This window comes from Ips typographus, linkage group LG3 (genome assembly GCF_016097725.1).
Source record: "Ips typographus isolate SLU linkage group LG3, UJ_Ityp_2.0, whole genome shotgun sequence".
Classification (NCBI taxonomy): Eukaryota; Metazoa; Arthropoda; class Insecta; order Coleoptera; family Curculionidae; genus Ips; species Ips typographus.
Genome location: NC_138424.1, coordinates 17,118,493 through 17,131,715, shown reverse-complemented (window position 1 = coordinate 17,131,715; position 13,223 = coordinate 17,118,493). Strand labels below are relative to the sequence as shown.

Sequence of the window (13,223 nt, the reverse complement as noted above, 5' to 3'; positions counted from 1 at the left end):
TGTGGAAGTGTATCAGAAGATTTAAAAGTTCTTTTAGTCCAATTTTGCCTGTCCCCACTCTGGGGGCGGCCATTCCAGAACAGTTGTTAGCATCCTTAGATCACCCATTTTGGCCCAGTTTACAAGATGACGCTCCGAGAAATACAGAGAAATCAGATCCCATTCGTTTCCATGAATTATGGTCCGTTATCAGTAAAAAGAAATATTCGACCCCTGGAAGGGACTTGGTCACTTTCGGCATGATTAAAATCATCCCACTCCACTAAACCAAGGTTTGACTATTAAATTGAAATTTTTCCCTAAGTAACTAAAATTTCGCTTTCAATTTACCTTAATTGCCTTTGCTACCTTTTGTCTCATGCTCAAACCAATTTCACGTGTAGCAATATGCAAAACGTTCTTAGTAATTACACCTTCTTTACTAATCCTCATAAACCAATTGGTAATTTTCTCCATTTTTTATACTTCCTGGTATCAAAATACCGATTGATGTTTTGTGTTGGAAAATTTCCAGTAGAAGTTTTACTTCTTTGTCCAGCCAAACATTTCTGGTAGTCATGATAAGGTAAAATGTAATTATGCTTACTTTATTAGTAACAACAATTAATGAGATTAGAAACAATTCAAATGATAAAACGAAAAATTTTTGGTTATGCTCTCTAACTTATAGAAGTGAAAAAATGACATTTACACGTTGACAATACACAATTGTGATGTATTTTCTCGATTTCAAAATTCTGCTATTTCAATCCCGAAAAATCGGGCGAATCGACCTTGAAGTGAAATAAGATTGAAACCGAATTGAAAACGGGTTTACAAGGCAAAGTTTTTAATTTGCATGGAAACGTAGTAATTGTCAAATATCAGTTATCCTCTGTTATGCGACGTTACCAGACGCTTTTTTTTTTAGGTATTTATATTTAATACTCCAACTGAATTTTATTGTTTTTATTCATCAAAATATATTTGATAGCCTAAATATCCGATTAGTATTGGTGGCAAAGCTTGTTCTTACCAATTGTAACTAATTGTACTGCAATGTTAATTGTACAACTCATTATCTAACAGCTATTTAAGTCTATATTTGACAACATCCTAGTAAGGTAATTGTGGTTCCTCCAACAAATCATTGTACATTTTTGGATTTTCGAACGATTCAAAAGAATGAGAAAACGGCTTCGTTTGCGCACTACGATTATTGTTTTGGCTGTTTACTTTACTCCACTTTTCCTCCTTTCGCAAGGTCTCCAGTTGACGATTCAACTCTGACTAGGTTATTGAGTGGTCTGGATTATCATAACGGTTCCCGTACTTGGGTTGTACAGATTCTTATTTGGCGCACTCGTGCATATTCTCGTGACACTTGTTTTACCGCTTCAAACTCCCAGATGTAGGCAAAGGCACCATGACATCTGGCGATGGATCAAGTCGTCGTAGTTTTTGTAGTGGCCTTCATCTAGATTCTGGAAAACCTTCAGAGCTTCTTTTGTAAGTGATAAAGGCGGTGGCTTGTCACTTGATGTCCAGTTATTCGCCCTCATCAGCAGCAGCCTCGAACTGCTTCTTGTAAATCTGCCATTAGGTCTTATCATCGTAAACTGGAGGTTTAATGTTGGAACAAGCATTTAAACTGGCAACTAGAGTTGGCTTCACTTCAGTGACATTTCTTGTAGTTTATCAACTTCCCTCTGGAAGTTCTGCACAGTTTCCTCGACTGACTCTGCTTATTCTCTTTTCGACTTTTTCTTCCAAATTTCTCATCCGGTATTCCATTCGCTTTTCAGTTCACCAATCACACAATTTAACTGGTCCTTTATTTGTCCTTTTATATCGTCTAGCTTACGATCTTAGATGGCTTGCATTTCTTCCAACTTCACCTCAAACTGATCTTAACTCACTTGGGTTGCTTTTATTTCTTCCAACTTGCTGTCCTGGTTTGATTTCATTTCCTCTAGTTTGCTGTCCTGACTTACTTACTTTGGCTGGTTTTCATTTCAGCTTGACTTACTTTTAATTCCTTCTTCATTTCCATACATAGCTGTTTCACTGCCTCCTCCATTTTCCGATTTTTGTAGTCGTGTACTTACAGCATTAATCAGAGTCCACTTCTTGAAGGTGGTTGGATTCTTCTTTCTTGAAGTCTTCCTGGATCTCCAATCCTACTTCTGACACCAAATGTACCGTTTTTCCTCTAAAAACACGACGAATACTTTTATCATACATTGTATATTCGACTTGGTTTACAAACAACAGTGACAACTACTGTCTAATCTCCAACTGACAACTACTCTTAACAATCACAACAATTAACTACCGGTCATAGCTCAGCTGTTTATATAAGCTTCTATAGAATCGAGGGAATTCGGGAATAAATAAAACTAAAAAAAAAACATAAACAAATAAAAATAAAGCACACAAATTTAATTCTGCAATGTTTATACATACTAGTTCTAAACGTATTATTTCATATTTGAGGTAAAGGAATTACGATTTGGTTGTGATTTACAAAAAATGGAGTGATTTTCGGTCCTGTTTGTCCGGTTCTAATAATCGTGGACTTTCCCTGGAATATTACCTAAAAACTTACAGAACACACACAAAGTTAATATTGCAGATAAGTTTTTGAATGAGTAGTAACGAAAGTACCTACTTTAAGAATATGACTATGTCAGTATTTTTAATTTTGTCATTTTTAAACCATTAGAAAGTTGGGCTACCAAATGGTGTATAAAATAAAAAAACTCTATATTTTTGCAAAATTAACCTGAAACCATAAAGTGAAACTGGCGAATTAATTAGGAGTATAAATATTGAACATACTTTATTTAATTTCAGATCTGAAGACTATATAAAACTGACAATGATGAATAACAACTTAGAAGAACCTGGTGTAGTTCTAGACCGACTGCATTTATCCGAAAGCACTGAGACTACCTCGAAAACTACCTCCGAAGGGATAGATTTTGCCACTGTTTACCAATAAGGATTATTGTCATAAAAACGACAAACATAGTGTAAATGCACTAGGTAATATACAACGAATGAGACAACATGGACAGGTACTTACTACTACTACTTGCTATTATTTTCTTCAATTATTAAAAAAAACTTACATTTGAGACCGCGTTTAGCGGTAATAAATGTATTTCCAGCCACTTTCTCCTTCTGGAAATAGTCTATAAGTCGTAACACATGTGCCCCCTCGAACGATCTAAAATTACAGGTTAAAGAAATTTAAAGCTTCAAACTTTTTGAACAGCCGCTGTATTTGTCCAGATTATGTTAGAAAAGTGAACAAAATTCGAAATGACCACTTTTCATTTGAATAACTTTTTCTTCTAGGAATTAAAAATAAGAAAATGGTTTTAGTGGCTCACCTTTAAGGTGCTCTAACTCCGCTAGGGTCACTTTTTTACTACAGTTTTATGACACTTTGGATTTATTTTTAATGTACTTTCCACTCTCAAACTATCCTACAATCAATTTGAACCACCCTGTATATTTAAAAAGGGCCAGAAAACAATCCCAGACAATTATCGTGGAATAACGCTTCTCAACATCATCCTCAAAGCCCTCACTAGGACTTTGTTAGAAAAATAAACAAAACTATACCAATTCGCGAAAAACTGCAAGGTTTTCGAAAAAACAGATCTACCATTGATGCTGTCTTCATTGTGAAGCAAATAACCGAAAAAATCTTTAGAGTTCAATAAACCAGCGTATATGTGCTTTGTCGACATGACTAAAGCTTTCGACCGGGTGCGATTGGCAGACATCATTTGAAATAATGCGAAAAAAGGAAGTGAACCAGATATTAATAAAACTAATATACTATTTATATTCAACATGATTATGGACAAAATTGTCGGAGATTTACCTAAAGAGCCGGATACAAAATAGGGAACAACTTACTTCAATGTTGTCTGCTACGCAGATGATGCGGTGCTCATTGCGAATTCTGTGGGGGTGAAGTGGGGGTGATTAAATAGGCCACATGACACCCGACACAAAGAAACACGACCACAAACCGACGCTTCCCTGACAAAAAATCGCAAACCAATCACGTGACTATGGTACCTGATAACTTATCAGGTCGCTCACCCACATTAACAATAAATGTGCACAAAGTGCAAACGGAGATTAAGTTATCGGAATTGGCTTGCCAGTGTAACTAGGCCCATGGACATTAAAAGTGCAAACTAAACGAGTTGCGGACGAAAACTGTATTTCGTAGGTAACAACGTAAACAGAATGGAAGACAACAGTCTTGTAAAAATCGTAAAAACTAATAATCCTTTCGGAAAACGAACCCAAGGCAGACCTCCAAAACGCTGGTAAGAGTGCTGGACATCAACGTCCGAAGAGGCATAATAGGATTAGCTTACCCAATTGAACACCCATATTAGAAAGAAAGAAGAAGAGGAACAAAAAACGGCGGCATTTGTCGACACTTCAAACCAGTGATCTTACTGGTATTATATTCTTACAGTGTGGTTTGGTTTTTGCGACACGGTCCACTTTGCCCATCTTTCATCTGGCAGCCTTTCCACATGGCCACTCCAGTACCTTTTGCGTGTTCTAGCCCATCTTACCACATCCTGTATTATTTTCTAGTTCTTTTCTGATATCCTCGCTTCTTATTCTACTTGTGATAGTGACACTTTTGTTGTTGATGTCTTAGGTCTGGTTTTTATGGCGTACGTTAAAATAGGTCTTACGCCTGTTTTGCAAATCCTCAGCTTTTTGTACTCATAATTTTATTTTGTCATATGATATCTTTCAGGTATCCGTTGACTTTATCGCTATGAGGATTGCATCATCTGCATAGCATAACACTAAATGGTGCAATTGCCTATGCCATATTTAGCTTTCACTTTTTTAATATTTTTAATGATGTTGAACAGGGTAGGACTAAGGTTATCCCTTTGTTTGTTGTTGGTTCGTATTGATTTGCACTTCCTCAGACAGTCCATCGTTCGTTTTTATTCTTGTTCTACTTTTGCTGTTCAGTTCTTGTATAATTCTTTGTTACCGGTAATCGATGTTTTCCTGGTCTATAATCTTATCTTAATTACGCCATCTAGTCGGACCGTGTCGAATGCCTTAGTTAAATCCACATCACAGACAAAAGAGGATCGTTAAATTTTATCGATTTTTGTATCATTTGGCGTAATATGAATATTGCGTCCACCGCTGATCTATTGAATCTGAATTCTTGCTGTTCTTCTGATATTGGCACCTTCCCCATTATCCTATTAGCGAGATAATTTTAGTAAATAGCTTAAGAACCGAGGTCAGTAGCGTTTTGAGTGAGATCTCCAAGGTTCTACTATGTATAGTTTCACAAGGAACAGCCATTTGCACCGCTTATAGATCCATTTATTCAGACTTCACCTCTGTGAATTTTCTTAATACATGCAATATTTCTATAAAATTACAAGTTTAGCCAAAATGGTAACAAATAGACATGTGGTTATGTTATTAAAGTTGCACTTATTTTTTTTATCTAAAATAACATAATATAGACACGCAATACACACAGTTTTTGTTTTAGTTATGTGATGTAATATTAAAAATAGGAACAGAAAAGTTCAGCGCACACAAAGTAGTGCTGGCTTCAGTTAGCCCTTATTTTTTCGCCATGTTCAACGGTAAGCACTTTTTTAAACCATTCAATAGGTGCCTTGTTTAAGTTGTTTCATAATTATAGGAGAGATGAAAGAACAATCCCAAAGTGAAATAACCATGGTTGATATGGACGCTACAGCTGTGGATTTACTCTTAGATTACGCATACACTGGCCAGATTACTATAACTGTCGATAATGCCCAGGTAATTAAGAAATTTTATGTTTGAACAATTTATGATTGTGTTTCTATTACTTAGCTAGCAAATACATAAACATGCACCTACTTTATTTCCTCGCGGGTATAAAGTTACCTAACATAGACCTATCTACAGTATGGCTTTTTTAATAATAATTTGTCATTGCAATTTCTTGATTTTGTAATTAGTAGTAACAGTACAGTGTTAATCACAGTAAAGAAGTGGTCTAACATAAAATTTTGTATTCATCATGGACATTACCAGATGTTTATGCCCTCGGGCGACTTGACCATTGGGCCAGTAAAATCGTCGTCCTCAGGTCATAAATATCCACCTATTTATGCCTTTGGTGTATAAATAGTTATTCTGGGGATCCAATTTTAAATTAGTAAAGTCTTTATAGATACTATTACCAGCAAGTAGCTTGCTTCAAATGGAAGACATTAGAGAAGCTTGCTGTATATTTTTTTTAAAGCAGTTGCATCCCTCAAACTGCCTCGGAATAAGAAGTTTTGCAGGTATGTTAATGAATAGTTGGTAAATAGTAATTAAGATACCAATAGCATTATAAGGACAATCATGCATGAGGTCGATTGATTTTTTAAATTATTTGAATAACTTTCAGGAAAATAACGAAAACAATATTTAATATTTTCAGATACATATTCCTGCAAGGATTTGCACCATCAATCGCACGTATACGTCTTACAAAACTTTCAACAAGTTATAGCAACTGAAGAGTTTTTGTCACTTCCGTTTGAAGAAGTTAGTTTTAAAGTATTTGGTATAAAGCAAAATCGATATTTTAAGTATTCTACATCAACAGGTTAACGAGTTAGTTTCAAACAGCGAGGTTGAATATATTCTCAGAAGAAGACGTATTTACTGCAGTTTTGAATTGGGTCAAACACGATTTAATAGAAAGAGAGAAGTATATTTCTAAAGTTCGTATACTGTTTTAGTCTTGTAATAACAATAACATGCAATTTAATTACAGTTGTTTAATCACGTGAGGCTGCCTTTACTAACCAGGGAGTTTCTTCTGACGAGAGTGGATACAGAAAAATTGATAAAGGGCAATCACGAGTGCTGTAAATTACTGTTGGAGGCTATGCGGTACCATCTAGCGCCAGAAAGACGGTGTGAAATTTCTTCATGGAGAACTATGGAAAGGAAAATATTAAGAGCTGATCCTTATGTATTTGCTATAGGAGGTAATACTTTTATTTTTTTTCTGGTGTACCTTTCATCATTACTTGCACTTTGTTATATGCAGTTGCTTTTATACTTTGGACAAGGTGCCCAGCAGTCTCAGTCAACTTTGCATTTGTGACCAATAATAATGGAACCAACATTACATTGTAGATTTTTTGGGCATCATATCATACAGTGCGTTTTTTTTAACGCGCAACATAGGATTTCACGTGTTAAATTTTTAAGTCCATGTTAGACCATGTTATTTTGGAACTACAAGTATAAAACTTAGACGGGTGGTTGTTTCGTACCCTGAAGCTTAAGTAAGTTTACCAATTCGGCCTAAAAAGTGTTAAAAAGCTTGCAAAAAATCATCTTTTTTCGAAAAGGTTTTAACGTTTCATACTCCCTGTATGCATTGTTGTTTTTGATACTGGCACGGCAGGTAGCAGGTAAAATTTGGCGTAGAAAGTAAACAGGGTGATCATTAACTTTATATCAAGAAAGTTAAGAACAAAAGAAGTATTTTTATAAGTGAATTGTTCAAAGTGACCTCCGTTTGAAGCCAAACAGTATTCCAAACAATCATAAAATGCCGATTTGACGTTCAAAAGATGTCGGATCGTGATGCAGTCAAAATATGTCACTTTACCTGCTACCTGCCCTGCCAGTATAAAAACAACAAGGAACAACAATGCATACAGGGAGTATGGAACAATAAAATCTTTTCGAAAAAAAAAATGATTTTTTTTCAGTTTTTAATCACTTTTTAGACTAAATTGGTAAACTTACTTAAGCTTCAGGGTACTAAAGACACACCCGTCAAGTTATAGACTTGCAGTTCCAAAATAAAATGGTCTAACATGGGCTTAAAAATTTAACACGTAAAATCCTATGTTGCGCGTTAAAAAAAACGCACTGTATACATAAACATGCAGCCCTTCTGTTTGTGTGTGTATTGATTCCTGTTGAGTTGAATAGTTTTCATCATAAAGGTAACAATATTCACTATACGAACAAGGTTTCTTGTTTTGAAAGTTGACAATGTTTTCTGTACCTTTATTGGTGTGGGTTATATTGTACCGTTTTTCACACAAAACACCGCTTGTTACTTTTAACTGGCACTGTATATTTCGTTTGTTTACAAACAATACTGGCAACTGTTGTCTAACCTCGAACTGACATCTGTTAACAATCACAACAACTAACTGACTACTGACTGACTCTCCACCGGTCCTTGCCCAGCTGTTTATATAGGTTTTCATGGATTCGAGGAAATTCGGGAATATTCAAGAAATTGGCATTCTCTCTTAAACTTCAAACTATGAAATAAATCTCTCTCTCTCTCACAAACAGCTGAACTACGACGTTCAATATCCTCAATGAGTAAAAAGAACAAGTATCTATCTGCTATGTTTACATTTTTTTTATTCATTGAATATCCTAAACAATACAATATACGAGGTAAGACGAAATGAACTAAGACTTCCGCTTTCTGATTCTATGAGATCTGCCTTGTCGACGACTTCTCCCAAACTTGTTCTTTTCTACAACCTGTTCAGGGGCCTTTTCAACAGGTACTCTTAAGTCGATGTCTCGACGATGATGTGTATCCAATATTTTCTGTCTCCGGCCTGCTTCACTTTTTAAAACCACTCTTCTGCACGGTGATTCAGTTTTCCCTTCCTGGCAAGGTCTTGCATCCATGACTCTGGGCAAGTAATTTCCTTGCAATGTAACCTTTCTTGTTGTCTGCTCGACCATTTTCACACTAAACTCGTTTCGCTTAGTCTTGATGACGCTATTCTCCAAATCCAAATGAAATGTATGTTGCCGCATAAGATCCAGCCTCATCAGTACATCATCGGTTAGGTTGGCTATGAGAAGCAAATGATTGAATTCATGCTGTCCAAACTGGATTTTAGCTTCATAGATTCCCAATACAGACCTTGTATCACCCCCGGCTGTTTCCAATATAAACTTTGCTCCGGTATCACTAATTCTGCAATGCTTCACTATGTCTGGTCTTACTATGGTGAAAAAAGTTCCAGTGTCGACAACCATTTGATAATTTCTTTCGCAAACCTTGCCATTTACTACTAAGCTGCTATTGTTCTGCTGAAGACGAGCTACCTTAATAACTGAAAAAGAATGACTATTTTAAGTCAGCTTTTTCTTGGGATGAACATTGGCTAGGCTTTTTCTTCCATATTTCACCATTCCTTTTGGTTTGGGGCACTGATGTTGCTTATGTCCTTCTTCACCGAAATTCCAGCATCGGAAGAATCGTGCAGACGGCTTCCTTTGGTAATTTTGATAGTTTTGCCTTCTCATTCCTCATCTTTCCTGGGTCTCTATTCTTCTCGGTTTATGGATGCGTTTGCGCGAGAATATGGATGCGTTTGCTCACTACGATTGTTTTGCCTCTTTACTTTACTTCACATTTTCATTAGCTCCTTTCGTAAGGTCTCTAGTCGGGTTTCTAATCGACGATTCCAGTCTGATTGGGTTCTTGAATGACCTGGGCTTGAATATCTAGTCCTGTGCTCTGGTGTTCGGCTTCTTACGTGGCGCACTTGTGCATGTCCTTGTGACACTTGCTTTAGTGCCTTAAACTCCAAAGCGTAGGCAAGGGCATCATGTAATGTTTTGCACCTGGCTAGTCTAAAAGCTTGCTCAGTATCACGAACTTCTACGCCTCTTACAAACGCTCCTACTGCTAAAAGCTCTCTTATGTCCTGGGATGCAGTTGGGTAAGCCAGGTAAACTAAACGGGCAATGTCAGCTTCGTACTGCTGCAAGGTTTCTTGGCTTCTCTGGCTTCTGCTCGACAACTGTGCCTCGTAAACTTGCTCCAAGTGCTTGTTTCCAAACCTCATTTCTAAGTGCTGGCTCAAGTCTTCGTAATTCCTATAACGGCTTTCATCCAAGATTTGCAAAACCTTCAGGGCTTCATCTCTGAGCGATAAAACTAAGGCGATGGCTTTGTCACTCGATGTCCAGTTGTTTGCCTCTGCGGCAGCCTCGAACTGCTTCTTGTAAATCTGCCATGAGGTCTTACCATCGTAAATTAGGGGTTTGATGTTGGAACAAGCATTAGTACTGGCGACTAAGGACTTGCAGTTTGTCAACGTTCCTTCGTAAATCCTGGACAGTCTCTTCCACTCCCCTATTCTTCCAGTAAATTCTTCAATGGTATGGGTTACTTTCTTTTGAAGTTTTCCATTTCGCTCCTCATTTCATTAAAACACAATCTAACTCGTCCTTGATTTGAGTTTTTATGTCATCGAATTTCGCTTCAAACTGATATTAATTTATCTGGCTTGCTTTAATTTCCTCCAACTTGCTGTCATGACTTGCTTTCATTTCGGCAAACTTGCGATCTTGGCTTGCTTGCATCTCCTTCATCAGGTCCAAAAGCTGTTTCAGTGCATCATCCATCTTCGCACTTTGTAGTCGGGTACTTACAGGCATTCAACAGGGTACTTCTCGCTGATTCGTCTGTTTTTCCTGGTCTCGAGCTCTTCGTTTTTCTTCCTGGATATTCTAATCCCACTTCTGACACCAAATGTACCGTTTCTCACACAAAACACTACTTGTTACTTTTAACTCGCACTGTATATTTCGTTTGTTTACAAACAATACTGACAACTGCTGTCTAATCTCGAACTGACATCTCTTAACCATCACAACAACTAGCTGACTCTCCACCGGTTCTAGTCCAGCTGTTTATACATACTGTTCTCGCAGACTGAGTTTACCCCAATGAGTAAAAAGAACAAGTATCAGGAGGTAACAATAATACAAATTATAACTCGTTTGTGCATTAAGCGAGGGGGACGGAAGTTGATTGCGCATTCGCCTACTGCGCAGTTGAATTGACGCAAAGTCATTGAAAGTTTGGAGTTTCAAACCCGCAAAAATTTGTTGTTTGTATTTGTTATAGTATAGTGTTAGTTTGTTTTGTTTGTTTTGTTTGTTTGTGGTTCTTTAACAGTTGAGTTTTGCAAATTTAAATTAAGTTGTACAGTGGACAAGATTAACAAGTATTGACGGCCGCCATATTACTCCCCCCGCCTCCCCCTTGTTTCTGTCACCCACTTGGTTTGCTATTGCTCCTTCCTGCTATGTTTACATTTTTTTTATTCATTGGTTTACCCGTGCGTCATCCCCCTGTGATTTAGAAGTAGACATGCATTATTGACTTCATCCTTGTCTATTGTTCACTTTCAGAAAGGGTAAATATCTAAGTGAATGTCTTCCAAAAAAAACATTTACTGATTAGCGCTTCTATTTCAGTCATTGTCAGTTTGACAACCATCGAAATTTATTTGATTTGTTTACTATTAATTCTTTTCCGTTTCTTTGTGTTGTTAATCATTTATAAAGTTTTATATTTACCACACCACCACAGTTCTTTTAAGAGCTATTGTTTCTACGCTTTTAACATTCTGTAAGTACTTTCATAATATTATTATTAATATTTTTATTTTTTTTATGTTGGCTGTCACGATCTAACCAAAATTGGCACAATTACTAAGCTGTTTTGAAAAAAAGTGGGACTGTCTATTATGGTTTTTATTTAGCCATTTGGTTTTTCGTAAATTCGGAATTACTTACTATTACAGTATTTTTTTAGAAAATGCCTTGAAAAATTCTTTTTCAGGAAGAAAATAAGAAATTTTAAGACCTTACATATTCTTACTGATGTATTTTTTTTGATACTAGAAGGTTGCAGCTGCTTTGAAAATTTCCCGCAAAACTGTTTATTCGATTCGGAAAAAGCAAGCAAGTAATCTTATGATTTCATCACCTAGAAAACGTAAATCGAGATGTTATCGACGGGCCAAGACCACTGATTTATCTGAAAGCGTTAAAATGGATGTTCGAAATATATTATATGATATGTACAACGATAGTATGTTAATAACAGTAAAATATATCTACTTTTGTGAGAAACATCTATTAACATTTCATTGTTTCGAGAGACTGAGATTTTTGGGTTGCATTATAGATTTTTCATAAAAATTTCTTGAAACATATTAATAATAAAGTCAGAAAAAATAAAATAAGCGTCTAAAATGTTTTCCAGCGGGTTTAAAATAAAATAAGTGGATTGCAACCTGAAAATGAGATATGAGATACTACAGCATCACTCAGAATGTCTTATTGAATTTTTAATTTGTTGTATTTATTTTAGAGAAACATGTAACCATCCAGAACCTAAATCAAGAGCTTAAAGTTAAAGAAATACTACATATTGGTGATACATCTCTGCGAATTTTGGTAAATAAATTAGGTTTCAAATTTAGACGGAATTCTATGATCCAAACGGAGACTTCTCATAAATAAAAAATGTTATTTCGGTCAAGATATTTTTGATTTGCTTTGGTATAAGGTTGTTTTAGTGCAAATTTGCAGCCAAAGATCTCTACTTTCTGACTGACAATACACGCAAAATTTTAAACGTGACGAAGCTTTAGACACACCCTTTTCTATAATATGAACACAACAGGTTTGTTGACGAAAACTTGATTTGATTCATATGATTATAAATGACGTAGCCTTCGTGACGCACGGGTAAACTCACTCCGCGAGAACAGTATGTATAGGCTTCCATGGATTCGAGGAAATTCGGGAATATTCATGAAATTGGCATTCTCTCTTAAACTTCAAGCTATGACATTCTCCCTCTCTCTTAAACGGCCCATACATTATACAATTAGTTTACGACTTTCTAGATCCTAAACAATACAATATACGAGGTAACACAAAATAACTAAAAGTCCATTTCGTAACAATATTTATTCTGTAGCTAGTTCCTGAAAATTACCGCTTTTCGAACGTTTTGCCAAAATTTCCCTTGACATCCAAAATATCTTTTCATTGTTTGTGTTACTCCATATTTTGACCTACTTTTTTATTATCGTTCACAAATAAAAGGAATAGTACTGATTGATAGTCCTGTTATGTCTTTCGACCATTTCATTGGACGGCAGATACAGTGGCATTGTTCGAGTGGTTCTTATTCCATCCATAACATACATATTAACTGGTTCCAAATATCTGATTCAAAGTTTCTACTTTCGTCTGTATGAATCTTTAAAGGAACTCCGTGGTTTGCAATAATGTTGGTTATCAGCGCCTCTGCTACGGTGACTGCTTGATCCTGATTTGACAGAAGTACTAGTTTTGTCCATTTT

The 13,223-nt window shown here is 36.1% G+C and overlaps 2 protein-coding genes and 1 long non-coding RNA gene across 4 annotated transcripts in view; 2 read left to right on the top strand and 1 right to left on the bottom strand.

The window, feature by feature from the left end:
• The window catches only part of LOC145725779 (phosphatidylethanolamine-binding protein homolog F40A3.3-like), a 276,881-nt gene that overhangs the window by 100,126 nt on the left and 163,532 nt on the right, over nt 1-13,223 (bottom strand). The gene's annotated exons all lie outside the window — the stretch shown is intronic.
• The window catches only part of LOC145725774 (kelch-like protein 17), a 105,339-nt gene that overhangs the window by 85,884 nt on the left and 6,232 nt on the right, over nt 1-13,223 (top strand). The window lies entirely within an intron of this gene.
• Nucleotides 6,903-12,333, top strand: LOC145725790 (uncharacterized). The gene is made up of 2 exons (XR_014177402.1): nt 6,903-7,040; nt 7,103-12,333. It is a non-coding gene; the product is annotated as an uncharacterized LOC145725790 (long non-coding RNA).